General features: G+C 43.6%; 1 protein-coding gene and 1 non-coding gene across 3 annotated transcripts in view; both read right to left on the bottom strand.

Annotated features, from left to right (window-relative positions):
* The window catches only part of LOC120535490 (ephrin-A3-like), a 300,708-nt gene that overhangs the window by 122,363 nt on the left and 162,890 nt on the right, over window positions 1–15,455 (bottom strand). The gene's annotated exons all lie outside the window — the stretch shown is intronic.
* Window positions 5,237–5,394, bottom strand: LOC120519974. Its single transcript, XR_005631726.1, has one exon. It is a non-coding gene; the product is annotated as a U1 spliceosomal RNA (small nuclear RNA).

The following is a 15,455-nucleotide window of genomic DNA, read 5'->3' as shown; positions in this document are numbered from 1 at the left end:
CTCAAGTTTAAAAAGCAGATAACAGCAATTTGAAAATCATTCATCATACAGTCCATTGTTCATATTGAGTACACCTCTTTGAGATATTACCACAGAATTTAACCAAGTGTAGTCATTCACAGCAAAATATTGAGTGAAAAAACACCATGACATTAATGCAAATGTATGTTGCAAATGAGGTTTATGGGCCTTTAGTATACAACTGAAGTTTAAATTGAGTAACAATTTAAGTCAGGCATGTTTAATGTTATACCATCTTTTATACCACCAGAATTATGAAATGAAAATATACAAAACAATCAACAATATTAATAAACAGAAATTGCTAGGCTAGCACTTAGACCTTGTGAGAAACATGAAATTTACCACTTTGCTCAGGATAACATATTATTAAGCACTAGACATTAAGCCCGTTACAATAACAGGCGCTAGAACAGTACTGTATAAACATTAGTAGGAACAGTCTATATTAAATGGCAAGGGACCTTGTATGTGGCTGTAATATGCGTCACTGTATTGTGTGCCTTTAATTTTCTCTCTCAGTAATACTGGTTTGTATTTCCGTAAAACGCCTGTAATTTTGTCTGACAGTAATACAGTGGAACTTCAGTTCACGATCATAATTTGTTCCAAAACCCAATTTGGTCGTGAACCGAAGTAATTTCCCCCTTAGGATTGTATGTAAATACAATTAATCCATTCCAGACCATATGAACTGTATATAAATATATATCTTTTAAGTTTTTAAGCACAAATATAGTTAATCATACCATTGAATGCACAGCGTAATAGTAAACTAAATGTAAAAACATTGAGTAACACTGAGAAAAGCTTGAACAACAGAGAAAACTAACACTGCAAGAGTTCGCGCTATAGCCTTATGACCCACTTGCTAAAAAGTTTTTGCTTAATGAGTTTTAAGCACAGGGGAAAAAATTAACATTTGAAAAATCTGTAATTTAATAAACAACCAAGAAAAGTAACATTGCAACAATGCACGCGTGAGCCTGTGTGTGTGTGTCTCTCTCTCGCGGGCCTGCGTGTGTGTGTGTCTGTCGTGTGTGTGTGTGTATTTGTGTCTGTTGCACACATGCCTCTGTGTGTGTCTGTCTCACGCACGCCTGTGTGTCTGTCTCTGTCACGTGCCTGTGTGTGTCTGTCCCTCTCTCTGCACAGGGAATGCACAGGAAGAGACTGAACATGTGCCGTGTGGCCCCGTGCACTTCAACAAAAGACAAACACACACGGACACCTGGACGCACACAGGGGTTTTATTAAAGAGGATTCATCCATTAACAATAATTATGGATATCTCAGGGATCAGAAACAGTAAAAAAAAATATGATTTTTAACTGTAGAGAACACCAGCAGAACATGATGGCTACACACAGGAGTTGAAAGAGGAACTGAACACAGCTTATTGGTTTACATTTTAAAATTGAAGACCAGAGCTGGAGGTCTACCTCAGTTTCAACTTATACATCTAACATACATATTTCTTTGCATTCTTTTGTTTGAATATTTTTTTTGTTTGAATATTTTTAAGGGAGGAACAGGTTACATTATCTATCTATCTATCTATCTATACTAATAAAAGGCAAAGCCCTCACTGACTCACTCACTCACTGACTCACTCACTCACTCACTGACTGACTCACTGACTCATCACTAATTCTCCAACTTCCCGTGTAGGTAGAAGGCTGAAATTTGGCAGGCTCATTCCTTACAGCTTACTTACAAAAGCTTGGCAGGTTTCATTTCGAAATTCTACACATAACGGTCATAACTGGAACCTATTTTTTCGTCCATATACTATAATAGACTTCTGCTCGATGCCCTTGGGAGGCGTAACTTAGTGCCTGCCCATATAAGACCGTCCATCAGCAGCAATCCAATAGAAACACTGCCGCTAAATATTCACGGATGAAGGACTGTGTTTATGCAGAGGAAGATAAGATGGTCAGGGTGGTGTTTGGCACAAACTCGGCGAAACTGTGAGAGAAACTTTTAAGTGCTGGGTCTTAGCTAACATTACAGCACAGCTGGAAACCTTCGATGCATGTACACCGAACGGCTCACGTGAACTGACGCAGTGCACAGATAAAAAGCAACAGTTCCAAAGAGTGCTGAACAAAAACCCAATTACACAATTGAGAAGGCAGCAAAAAAATATGAAGCGTGTGATACATACAAGCATATTCATAAGTGCAGCTACTGCGGAAACAAAGCACACGGTGGAAAAAGTCAATGTCCCGCTAAAGGAACACAGTGTAAAAAAAAACCTGTGCATGCAGTGTGTCACGTCTCAGATAAAGAGGAAGACGAGCTGTTTATTGATGCAGTAAGAAACGAATCGATGAATGAAGCCTGTTATCTTTACAACGATTGACAAACACGGAATGTTTGAACTTGAACACATCCTACAAATACGAACCTGATTGAAAGAAATAATGATAATCAAATCCTTGATGACAGCAACACTCCTAACACTCACAAAACAATTGCTGTATATTGACACTCATGTTACGTTATTTTGTAAAATGCTCCCTTTTCTTTTTCATAACTTCTTTAACACACTATGTACTTCTCCACTGCGAAGTGCAGGTATATATACTGTATATATATATATATATATATATATATATATATATATATATATATATATATATATATATATATATATATATGTATATACAGTGGATGCAAAAGTTTGGGCAACCTTGTTAATAGTCATTATTTTCCTGTATAAATCGTTGGTTGTTACGATAAAAAATGTCAGTTAAATATATCATATAGGAGATAAACACAGTGATATTTGAGAAGTGAAATGAAGTTTATTGGATTTACAGAAAGTGTGCAATAATTGTTCAAACAAAATCAGGCAGGTTCCTAAATTTGGGCCCCATTGTCATTTTATTGATTCCAAAACTTTTAGAACTAATTATTGGAACTCAAATTGGCTTGGTAAGCTCAGTGACCCCTGACCTACATACACAGGTGAATCCTATAATAAGAAAGAGTATTTAAGGGGGTCAATTGTAAGTTTCCCTCCTCCTTTAATTTTCTCTGAAGAGTAACAACATGGGGGACACAAAACAACTCTCAAATGACCTGAAGACAAAGATTGTTCACCATCATGGTATAGGAGAAGGATACCTCCTCTAGCGACGACGTCCGAGGTTCGATTCCCGAGAGGGGGTGCACTGAGTATGTACGCGCGCTTCCCGATTCATTTTACCTTCGCATCCCCTTGGTTTGAGACGTATGAAAAAATATGCGGTTAACGCAGAAAGACAGATCACCAATTGAAGCTTTATGAATAATGGATACTTTATTCGCGATCAATGATTGTTTTGGTAAAGCCATACTCAGTGTATTCATTAGATGAACGGTAAAAAAGTAAGAGCGAGGGGAGGGTAACTTATTGAGGCACGGAGGCAAAACCACAATAGCACGCGGGCTCGATGTACTGAAGTGCGTGTCAACTCGATCTGAATTGCGCGATCACATTCGAAAAAATATATCTTTTCAAGTTCTATTTAGTCCATATGTGTCAAACTCAAGGCCCGTGGGCCACATCCGGCCCGGCGTGTAATTATATCCGGCCCGCGAGATCATTTTATATACTGTATTACAGTATATTGTTATTAATGGCCCGGGGATATGAAGCACTGGTAACACAATAAACTACAGATCCCATAATGCAGTGCTTCAGCTGCCTTGCCGAACACTTGCCGCGCTAATCAAGTCTAGCTTATGATGCTGCAAGTTATTGCGAAGCTAGCCCACACGATGCCGAAGAGAAAAGGTGATTCTGAACATAGAGCCTTTAAAAACCGATGGGAGGCTGAGTATATGTTTACTGACATTGCCGGTAAACCCGTGTGTCTCATTTGTGGAGCGAATGTGGCTGTAATTACAGAATTTAATCTAAAATGGCACTATAAGACAAAACATCAAGATAACCTGAAAGACATGAATGCAATGCAGAAAATACAGAAAGCAGAAGAGTTAAAGAAGAATCTGACACTTCAGCAGACGTTTTTACCCGTTAAAATCACAAAGTGATTTCAAGTCAAGCTGCTTTTATGGGAGATACAAATGCACCAGTGCAACTTGCCCCACTTTCCCTGTTGTCAAGTAATGTTGAACCAAATCTGCACAACGGTGTTCCCAAATACGCACTTTGCTGATAAACTGAGCGCACTGCGCACTGAGTTCGCACGGCGCTTTGGTGACTTTGAAGAATAAAAAAACTATTTTGAGTTGTTTCGCAACCCATTTGCCGTCGATGTGGAAACTGCACCTGTGCAGATTCAGATGGAGGTGATTGAGCTGCAGTGTAATGGCACACTGAAGGCAAAGTACGATACTGCAGGGCCCGCACAGTTTATTCACTCCATTCCCGCAAAAATGCTCCAGCTCCATCTACATGCGGCTTGAACCTTGTGCATGTTTGGTACCACATATCTGTGTGAGAAGCTCTTCTCAGTCATGAAGACTAACAAAACAGCACACAGGAGTCGCCTCACTGATGAGCACCTGCAGTCCATCCTGAGAATCACCACAACACAGAACCTCACACCAAACAGAAACGAACTTGTTGCCAAAAAAGATGCCACGCGTCCAGCTCTGTTAAAATGACAAAAGAGCAAAGACAACTGAATGATTTGATTTGTTATTGCTGAAAAGAACAAATTTTATTTATATTTCCAGGTTTTGTTATGCAGCATGTTCATATTTGAATTTGTATAATTTTGACAGGATATATTTTTATGGAGAGCAAAATCTTTTGGGATATTTAAAATTTAAGTTTATTTTTTATATAAAATTACATAAGAGTAAAGAAATTTGAATGTTTGTTCTTTTAACGTTTACTTTATTTCTAACTTGTATAATTTAGACAGGATATATTTTTATGGAGAACAAAATATTATAAGTTATTTAAGGTTTGAGTTGATTTATTATTATTTATTCATATTTATGTTCAAAAAAGTTAAGTTTTAAAAGTTTTAAAGTTTTAAAATTTTTGTTTTAGTGTGTTCAATAAATGTTTATCCTGTTCGGCCCGCGACCTAAAGTGTGTTTTGGATTTTGGCCCCCTGTGCATTTGAGTTTGACACCCCTGATTTAGTCGACACAAATATCTTTGGTTGGAATGACGAATTTCTGTCATTCATTCTGTCATTCTGTCATTCATTAATTGCACTCCAATATTAAAATTCACAAAAAATATCAGGGAGAGCTTAACGCAGTCCCCACTACCACAAATTATGCAGTGAGTTTCCGCATTTGGGAAATCGCAGGGGTCAGCACACCCGGAGTGCAATGGATGAGCCTCGCCCTGGGAGAACCACCTTAGTGATCATGGTATCTCCCCTGCCAGGTAAGTATGAATATGTATATATATGTTTATATATGTGTGTGTGTATGTATATATATATGTATTTGTGTGTATGTATGTATGTGTGTATGTATATGTATGAGTATATATGTAGATATGTATATATATGTATATATGTGGATGTATGTGTATATATGTATGTATATGTGTGTGTGTATATATGTGTATATGTATATATGTATGAATATTTATATATATGTTTATATGTGTGTGTGTGTATATATATATATATATGACAGCAACACTCATCACTCACAACAGTGACAAAACAATTACATTGACAATCATGTTACATTATTTTCAAAATGTTTCCTTTTCTTTTTCATTACTTCTTTAACACACTACTTCTCCGCTGCAAAGTGCGGGTATTTTGCTAATATATTTATATATATATATATATATATATATATATATATATTGTCACACACGTGTGCATGGGAGGCAGCTAAAGGGCTTGAGTGAAGGCAGTTCGGAGGCATGCCGGGGTGTGGCAGAGTGCACTGACTCTTTTCTCCCTTGCCTGTAGACCATCCCCGGGGATTTCACCTGGATCTCCTGACATCACTTCGGGACTGAGCCAATGGAAGTCGGCCACACCAGCTCCAGTCCCTCTGATGTCACCTCCGGCTACGAGCCAATGGTGGAAGACCACGTGCCAGATCCATACGACCTCACTTCCTGTCTCCCCCTTTAAAACCTGCCCCTTTTCCTTTGTTTCTTTAGTCTTGTTTTGGACTCGGTTGTGTGCACTTCAGTGCTCTGTATTTTGTTAAAGAAAAACGACTTTTGCAGCCAGGATACCACAATATACGGGTGGCTGCCCCAACTCTTTATCTGTCAATGTCTCGTTCTTGTGACAGTGGCGTAGTCGGCAGGATGGAGAAGTCCCGGAGGAGAAGGGGACAGGACCTGCAATATACCCAGGTGGGAGCGTACCGGGGCCGAGGATTCAGGCGGGAGGGTGCCCGTGGTTCGGCGTGACCGGTGCGGGCTCCGCTCCCGGCACTCATAACTAGCCCATCTGGAGTGGCCAGGGAGTGTGCGGGTGGGGCTCACAGAATTGGGCTGCCCTGGAGGGGGAGGCAAAAGGGACTCAGTATGCTCTCTTGGGGGAGAGTGCCTGCCTCCCTGCGAAACCAAAGCCCCATTTACCACCTAGGGGTGCCCCAGACTGGCAGGTGAATAAAATAAAAATGGAGGTTGGACCCTGACGGCCAACCAACAAACAAGCCTGGTCCTTATGGGCAATGGTAGGGCATTGGCTACGCCATTTGAAAACACGCCCTACCAAATAATAGAGCAGGTAGCCTGCTATCTGCTCCTGGAAGCGCTTCCCTGTGGCTTCACCCAGCCGGTTTGGGGCGCAGGTTCAAGAACATGGCTGAGCTCATAGAGCTTATGGAGACGCAGAGGGCGGCCTCACACTCTGGGGAGCAGAACCGTCCTCATGTCAAACTCAGCCGGGTGCGTTCCAAGACCTAGCCCCACCCTGTACAATCCGGAGCTCGTATTGGCGCCCGCTGGCGCTGGGCGCAAACCGCTTGGAGGCAAGGAGGAATGCAGGTGGAGGGTGAGGAGGGGTTGGTGTGCTCTGGCTAATCCGTTGGCGGTCCCACATACTGGCGTGGTGATCGCCAACGGACACAAGACCACAGGTTTGTTCGACCGCAGCAACATTTCAATTGTTGCCCGCCGCTTTGTGCAACCGCAACAGTGGCTAAATTTAAGACCGGTATAACCTGTGTCCACGGAGACATCCGCTGGTACAGGTCCGCCGCTGTGTCATCAGTTACGGAGGGTCAGTTCGTAAGCTCACCGTAGCGTCCTACCTGATCCTCCACACCCGGTGATACTAGGGCGGGACTGGTCTAAAATCAAAAGCGGTGAGACACATACCACTCCCGGGTTAATTTGGGCCTCGTTATGGACGGAGATAACCCGTCTCAAGCTGCCTCCACGCCGTGTAATCAGCCGGCAGAGAGAGACGGCAGTCGCCCTGACTGACGTGGCAACTCCCGGCCGCCGCTGGCTAACACGCCATCCACCAACGCCGCGCGGAGCGGGAGGAAACCACGCCCATTGAGGTCGACGCTGACCCTCTCTCCGTGTTGCGGTTCCAATTTAAAGAAACGCCGGCTTCTTTTAGAAGGGAGCAATGGAATGATGACTCCCTGAAGTTTGTAAAAAATGCAGTGGTCCTTGTCAATGGCCAGCGCACTAATCAGTCGATGCCACAGGGCCCCTACTTTGTGCTAGATAATGACCTCCTTTACCGTGTAGCAATGCATGACGGGCAGGAGACGAGGCTGCTGCTAGTGCCGCGTACCTTCCGCGGCAGGTCTGTGAGCTAGCACACGCCCACCTCCTAGGTGGCCACCTGGGCACCGAAAAAACTCTGGAGCGGATCAAGCTCCGTTTCTACTGGCCAGGAATTAATGAGGAGGTTCGCCGCTTTGCGCTTCCTGCCCGGAGTGTCAACTGCGACAAATTCCTAGGAGGGACCGTGCTCCTCTCATTCCTATTCCACTGATTGACGTTCCCTTCCACAGAATCGGGGTCGACCTGGTGGGACCCTGGAGCCCTCAGCCCGAGGACACAAGTACATTTTAGTCCTCGTGGATTACGCTACACGATACCCGAAGCTGTTCCGTTGCGCCAGCTACCTCTAAAGCCATCGCACGGGAATTACTAGGGTATTCGCGCGTGGGGATCCCCAAAGAAGTCTTGACAGACCAGGGGACCCCCTTCACCTCGGAAACGTTCAAGGAGACTGCCAGATTACTGAAAATAAAGCATTTAAAGACCTCGTGTATCATCCTCAAACCGACGGATTAGTAGAGAGGTTTAATCAAACTCTCAAGCAAATGCTGCGTAAGGTGGTCAGCGAGGATGGAAGGAACTGGGATCAGCTCCTCCCCTCGTCCTTTTGCCTATCGGAAGTCCCACAAGCCTCCACGGGTTCTCCCCTTTGAACTACTATACGGGCGACAACCTCGGGCATATTAGATATTTTGAAAGAAGGCTGGGAAGAAGAGGCTCTTCCCTCCACAAACATACTGGAGTATATCGCGAGTTACGCGATAGATTTGGAAAAATTCGGCCTGTCCTTAAAAGTCACATGGAGGAGGCTCAAGCAGCGCAGGCCCGGTACTACAACCGCGGCACGCCTCTTCGGGAGTTCCGCCCGGAGATCGGGTCATGGTCCTAGTGCCTACCTCCCACTCTAAATTGCTTGCCCACTGGCAGGGCCCCTACGGTTAAGGAGAGGAAGGGACTGGTCGACTATTTGGTGAGTCAACCCAATCGCCGGCCAAAGGAGCGGTTTATCATGTGAACCTGCTGAAACCGTGGAAGGACAGGGACCCCGATCCCTCCTCCGCCAGCCCCGCTCACTCTTCGCCACACACACGACCTTAACTTCGCACGGACTTAAGTCCCAGACAGCGGCAGGAGCTGGAAACAGTTATCCGGACCGCTCGGGAGGTAGTCAGTGAGAACCCGGAAGGACCTCTCTGATTGAGCACAACATCGTGACAGAGCCCGGGTTGTTGTCCGAGAACGCCCGTATCGTCTTCCCGAGGCAAAAAAGGCTGAAGTGGAGCTTGAGATCAAGCGCATGCTGGAGCTAGGTGTGATTGAGGAAAGTTATAGTCCCTGGTCCAGCCCCATTGTGCTCGCCGGTAAGCCTGACGGAAGTTGGAGGTTCTGCAATGACTTCCGCCGGCTTAATCAAGTCTCCCAATTTGATGCTTATCCAATGCCACGCGCGGACGACCGCCTCGAGAGGCTTGGACAGGCTCAATACCTGACCACACTTGACATGACGAAAGGGTACTGGCAGGTTCCTTTAACGGACTCCGAAGGTAAAACGCGTTTAGTACCCCTAGCGGACACTGGCAGTATCGTGTCCTTCCATTTGGGTTACACGGGCTCCAGCAACCTTTCAGCGCCTGGTGGACAAAGTGCTTCGCCTCATAACTCATACAGTGCTGCCTACCTGGATGACGTGGTCATCTATTCCAGCACATGGAAGGAACACCTACAGCATGTCCAAGCGGTATTACGGACACTTGGTGAGGCGGGCTCGGATTAATCCCAAGAAATGCTTCTTGGATTAAGCGAGCCAAATATTTAGGCTACCTGGTGGGTCGGGTACCGTAAGGCCACAGTGCTCCAAAATTGATGCCATTCTGAAATGGCCCGTCCATGAACCAAGCGGCAAGTCCAAGCCTTTCGGGTTAGCCGGGTACTACCGCCGGTTTGTACCCCGGTTTTCGGAGAGAGCGGCGCCTTGACTGATTTAACAAAGAAGAGGGCCCCAACATTGTGGTATGGACTGAAAAACAGCGCTGCATTTGGTGACTTAAAGCAGGCCCTTACGCCCACACCTGTTTTGATGGCACCTAACTTTTCTTTGCCTTTCATCCTCCAGACGGACGCTTCGGACACAGGCCTGGGCGCCGTGCTGAGCCAAAGCGTCGATGGTGTGGAGCACCCCATCATGTTCCTGAGCCGGAAACTGTTGGACCGGGAGACCAGGTATGCTGCGGTGGAGAGGGAGGCTCTGGCGATTAAATGGGCGATTACTCAGCTGAGGTACTACCTGTTGGGCCGGGAATTCACCCTTGTCACGGACCATGCACCCTACAGTGGATGGCCCTCCACAAGGAGTCGAATCCGCGGGTCACCCGGTGGTTTCTTGACCTGCAGCCGTACAAGTTTTCGCTGCGTTCATCGCCGGGGCCCGCTCCACGCCAACGCTGATGCTCTTTTCGGGTTCACGACCTCTCGGTTAGGTCGCCCGACCCGTCGGGTCTGGGCTAAGGGGGCCTTGTCACACACGCGCATGGGAGGCAGCTAAAGGGCTTGAGTGAAGGCAGTTCGAGGCATGCCGGGTGTGGCAGAGTGCACTGACTCTTTTTCTCCCTTGCCTGTAGACCATCCCCGGGGGATTTCACCTGGATCTCCTGACATCACTTACGGGACTGAGCCAATGGAAGTCGGCCACACCAGCTCCAGTCCCTCTGATGTCACCTCCGACTCTGAGCCAATGGTGGAAGACCACGTGCCAGATCCATACGACCTCACTTCCTGTCTCCCCCTTTAAAACCTGCCCCTTTTCCTTTGTTTCTTTAGTCTTGTTTTGGACTCGGTTGTGTGCACTTCAGTGCTCTGTATTTTAAAGAAAACGACTTTTGCAGCCAGGATACCACAATATACGGGTGGCTGCCCCAACTCTTTATCTGTCAATGTCTCGTTCTTGTGACAATATATATATATATATACATATATATAAATACAGTGGAACCTCGGTTTGCGAGCATAATTCGTTCTGGAAACGTGCTTGCAGTCCAAAGCACTCGTAACCCTAACCCTAACCCAAAACTATTCATATAAAAATGATTAATACAAAATATAAAGTAAAAATACTTAAAAAAATTAACCAGCACTTTACCTTTAAAAAGAATCATGGATGGTGTGAGTAAGTAAACTCTTGTGGGATTCCACCCAACGGGACGGCATTTGGAAGAGCATCCCAAAGCAATCGCAGTCTCCCAGCGCTGTAGCAGTTCACCGTATAAGCCTATCCAAAAAGATCGCGGGCATGCTATAAGCGCCTTCCTTCGATGGGTGATACAAGGAACATTATAAAGATATCGGTACAATAAATAACCAATAACTGTTGCTGTTTTAAGCTGAATAAAGTGGGTGTTGTTACAGTACTGAGACTCTGTTTTGGGGTGCAAGACGGGGACTCGCGCTTCACAGCACACACGTGCGTGCGCGCACACACATAGACACACAGTCACAATGCTGTAGTAAACAGTATACGCTTGTACGGATATATGAGTGAGGCACGCAGATTCAGACGGAGAATAAGAGACGATTGCCCTCAAGATGTGATAGAGAGAGAGAGAGAGAGAGACGTGCGCGAAAGCGAGCAAGATAAGGAGAGAGAGAGATGCGCACGTGAAAGAGCGAGATAAGGAGAGAGACGCACACACAAGCGAGAGAGATGAGAGAGAGACGAGCGCGAGAGAGAACCATCAGCTCAGTTGTGATCACATGACGCTCAGCAGACAAAATGTATCCATACTGCTCGTATTGCAAGAAATCGCTCGTTTATCAAGTCAAAATTTATTTAAAAATTTAGCTTGTCTTGCAAAACACTCGTAAACCAAGGTTCCACTGTATATAAAAAGTCAATGTGTATGTGTGTCTATGTATGTATGTTCCAGCATCACTTCCGAACAGGTGGAGCGATTTTCATGAAACTCATGTTTTTCATTGGTCAACTAAAAATACTGTAGGGTGTAATCAACCCTAACCCACCAACTTCTGGGTAGGGTAGGGGGGGTGATCTTGCGGTCTTGCGCGTTATCATCCAGTTGACACTCAGAATGACCACCAGAGGGCGAAATGAAGGTGACTGCCAGCATTTTTTATGTTTGAGTGCTCCTGCACTCCTGTTGTTTTTGTAATTAAATAGAGATGGCTGGTTCCAAGCCTCAACTGGATGATAACAAACATACAAGACCACAAGACAAGCACATTAATGAGTCTTCATTGATTTTAATTTATTTTTATTTTCAAAGTTTTTTTTTTTTTTTTAATTGTTTGAGAAAAATATAATTAAAAAAAAATGCAACACTTTATTTTCCTCCCAGGCAACGCTCGCTGGGTATTTCAGCTAGTATATTATAAAGTACTCTGTAAAACTTTTAGGCAACACAAGCTAATCATCTAGGGACTAAGCTTTAATTTGCTTGTGAAAACAATCTTTATATATATATATATATATATATATATATATATATATATATATATATATATATACTGTATAATATGCTATCGTTGCTGCTCGTTTGTCTGTCCAGGATTTTAAATCACCTGTAGCTAACAAACCGTTTGAACTATTGACCTGAAATTACATGACATCTAATATCCACTTTCGGGTTGAAGAATGATTTCCAAGGTTTTTCCTTTTTTTATTTTTATTTTATTGTAGAATCAACTCTCGGCAGCGGCCAGTAGGCCGGCTGTGCAGTGCATGCGCACAGGCGTCGTTCTTATCCCTACCACCTTCAATGTCACTTCCCCTACCTCTTCATATCTTAAATCGTTCTTTGGGCAGATTGCAGACTTAAGTGTCAGCTTAAGTGAAAAAATGAAAGAAAATGTACCAAGTAACTGCAACACAAACACTGACTTAATCAGTTTTAACACGAAAAGATGCCGATGAAAGAAGAGAAGAAGTGGAAGAAGAGAAGAAGCAAGCACATCAACCTCTGAACTAACAAATGCTAAATGTACAGAGAAAGAGTATGAAAACTATGAATGCTCAAGTCACATGTATTCGCAGTGGGCTGTTACTGGTATATAATATTGGAATAAACTCAAAAAAACATTGATACAATAAATGGTAAGCCAGTTTATTTTAGGACATTCCTTAGAATTCAAAGCCGAAGCAATTTGCAGTAGTACACTGTGTAATCTTTTCAAGTAATCCTACAGTAAATTGTTCCAGGCTTCTTGCAGGTTTTGCATAAACTCAGATTTTGATTTTGGTTGTTTCTTTGTTCTGTCCTAGTGATCTCACATAGCTTCAGTTATGGTGAGATTGGGGACTGTGAGGTAGCCAGTCTAACAATCATCATTTCATCAGTTTTGACAAGACTCCTTACTGTTGGCTGAAATGCACCCATAGACCATGATTTTGCAGATCAGTGTACTAGTTGCCAACTCCTTTTCTGACATACTGGCTATTTGTTAACAAAAAAGTCTACAAAAGTCTGTCATCTATCATTGTTCAATATTTTATGGTCTTTCCTGAACTCTAGTCAATTCTGCTTGTTGTCTTTCCTGAACAATGCTCTCTTAGCTGCAACATGGTCTATAAGACCACTTTTCTAAGACTTATTCATATGGCTGAAGCTTTGAATACCAAATGACTTTGATAGTTGCTCTGTTACTTAAGAAAGTCACCTTTAAGTATACTCGATCAAAGCAGACAGTTTTTGCCATTTTCCACTACATTTTGTGATTTCAATTTGCCCAGTTTCTTCAAATTTCTCCACACCAACTTAAACAACACATCCTGAAAATCCTACTTATTTTGCTATACAGATAGTCCTCAGGTGATGGACATTCGACCTACGACTTACGAACGGTGCCGCAGCTGCAACGCATGCGCCTCAGTAACTGCCACTCCGCCATCTTCGGCCTGGGGACGCTGCAAGCGGTGGCTGGACGAAGGCTGGAGGTGGACGATTTTGCTGCCCGCGCAGTGTAGTGTCCCTCGGGCGGCTCCCAGCGGCAAGTGGTTTCACTGCCCGTCCACCACACATGGCTGCCCCTTTCATTCTCGGTGGGTGGCTGGTAATGCTGCAAGTGGTGACCCGGTTGTGGCTGAACGGAGGCCACTTAGGGTGAACAGGGCGGTGGGGGGTAGCATCGTAGTGTGCATCGGATGGCTGCCTATTGAATGGGGGAGATTCACTACCCGCCTTTGGCCGCACTATGTTCGTTCTCGGTGGGTGGATGCTGCAGACAGCATACTGTAGTGGAAGTGACTGTGAGGTGGGCTGGTGATGAACCGTCCGTCGATGCCCCCATTCATTCTCAATAGCAAGCCTGCTTTTATTGTTATGTACATAGCAGGAAGTTGTCTCTTATCAGTACATCAGACTTGTTGATGACTGGTGCCTTCCTGCTGTGATAGTGTGGACAGTGCTGTGCAGAAGAGCTCATTTTAATCTTTTGTCTTCACCCTTCAACAATGTCTCTGAAACACAAATCTGATGCAAGTGCTGGTGATACAGTAAAGAAGAGAAAAACAATCACCATTGAAAAGTAAAAAAATTTAAGTACGAATAATAAAAAGGTCAGAGAGAGGTGAAAGTCCATCATTCATTGGCAGAGCACTTGGTTACAGTCAGTCAACAATTGCATTTATTAAATTTATGTACCTGTTCTGACTTACATACAAATTCAACTTAAGTACAAACCTACAGTCCCTATCTCGTACGTAACCTGGGGACTGCCTGTATATGCCTGTCAAAATACGTAAGATAAGCCATTTCCAAACCTCTGCTCTAGTAACCTCAATGTGTGTGGTTATCATTCAGTACCCTTGTCTGTTTGTTAAATTACCCTAACAGGTTCAGCTACTCTCAAATTTGAATCAGGTGTGCTACTGGTGGAATTTAACAAAAATACAGAATGTCTAGGGTATCTCAAGTAGCGGTTTGGGAACCAAAGCTGTGCTGTTGTAGGCATCTTAAGCCTTTGTCAAACTACAATATTTCTAAGAAAAACTCACCCAGAAGTACAATAAATCCACGAGGAAAAAATGAAAGTGGATGTTTTGGACCTTTTAAACAGAAAAGAGGCTTGTCCGTCAGATATCTCATGTCTGTCATATCACAACAGAATGGAAAAATAAGTAAGGACTAAGATTGTGGCTGAACTTGCTATATCTGGGAAATCTTTATACCGGCACTGCCATTATCAGCAAACTTATTAGTTGGTTGTCAAAATTCAGCGAGCTTGCAATACTATAGAAATTTGTAACTGTGCTGAAAAGTCATGCAATCTGTTACTCTTACATTTCCTGTCTTGTAATCTGACATCCTCAAGGAAACAAGATCAGGTAGCTGTAATTATCTAGTTTGACATACCCTCCAAGTAGAAATGTTATTGACCTTAGCAAATATCAATATATTTTTAAAAAACACTTGATTTTTTAATTACTTTTTATTGTTTCAGTGTTTATTTGTACAACCCCAATTCCAAAAAAGTTGGGACGCTCGCTGTGTAAAATTCAAATAAAAAAAGAATGCAATGATTTGCAGATCTCATAAACCCATACTCTATTCACAGCAGAACATAGAAAACATAATTAAATGTGTCCCTTGCAACATTTGATATTTAATGAAAAATATTAGCTCATTTTGTATTTGGTGGCAGCAACACATCTCAAAATTGGGACATGAGCAACAAAAGACTGGAAAGGTAAGCGGTACTAAAAAGAACAAGCTAGAGGAACATT

The sequence above is a fragment of the Polypterus senegalus genome, chromosome 1, assembly GCF_016835505.1.
Source record: "Polypterus senegalus isolate Bchr_013 chromosome 1, ASM1683550v1, whole genome shotgun sequence".
NCBI classification, from domain to species: domain Eukaryota; kingdom Metazoa; phylum Chordata; class Cladistia; order Polypteriformes; family Polypteridae; genus Polypterus; species Polypterus senegalus.
Note: the sequence above shows the minus strand (reverse complement) of the source record. Positions and strands in the feature narration are given on the sequence as shown.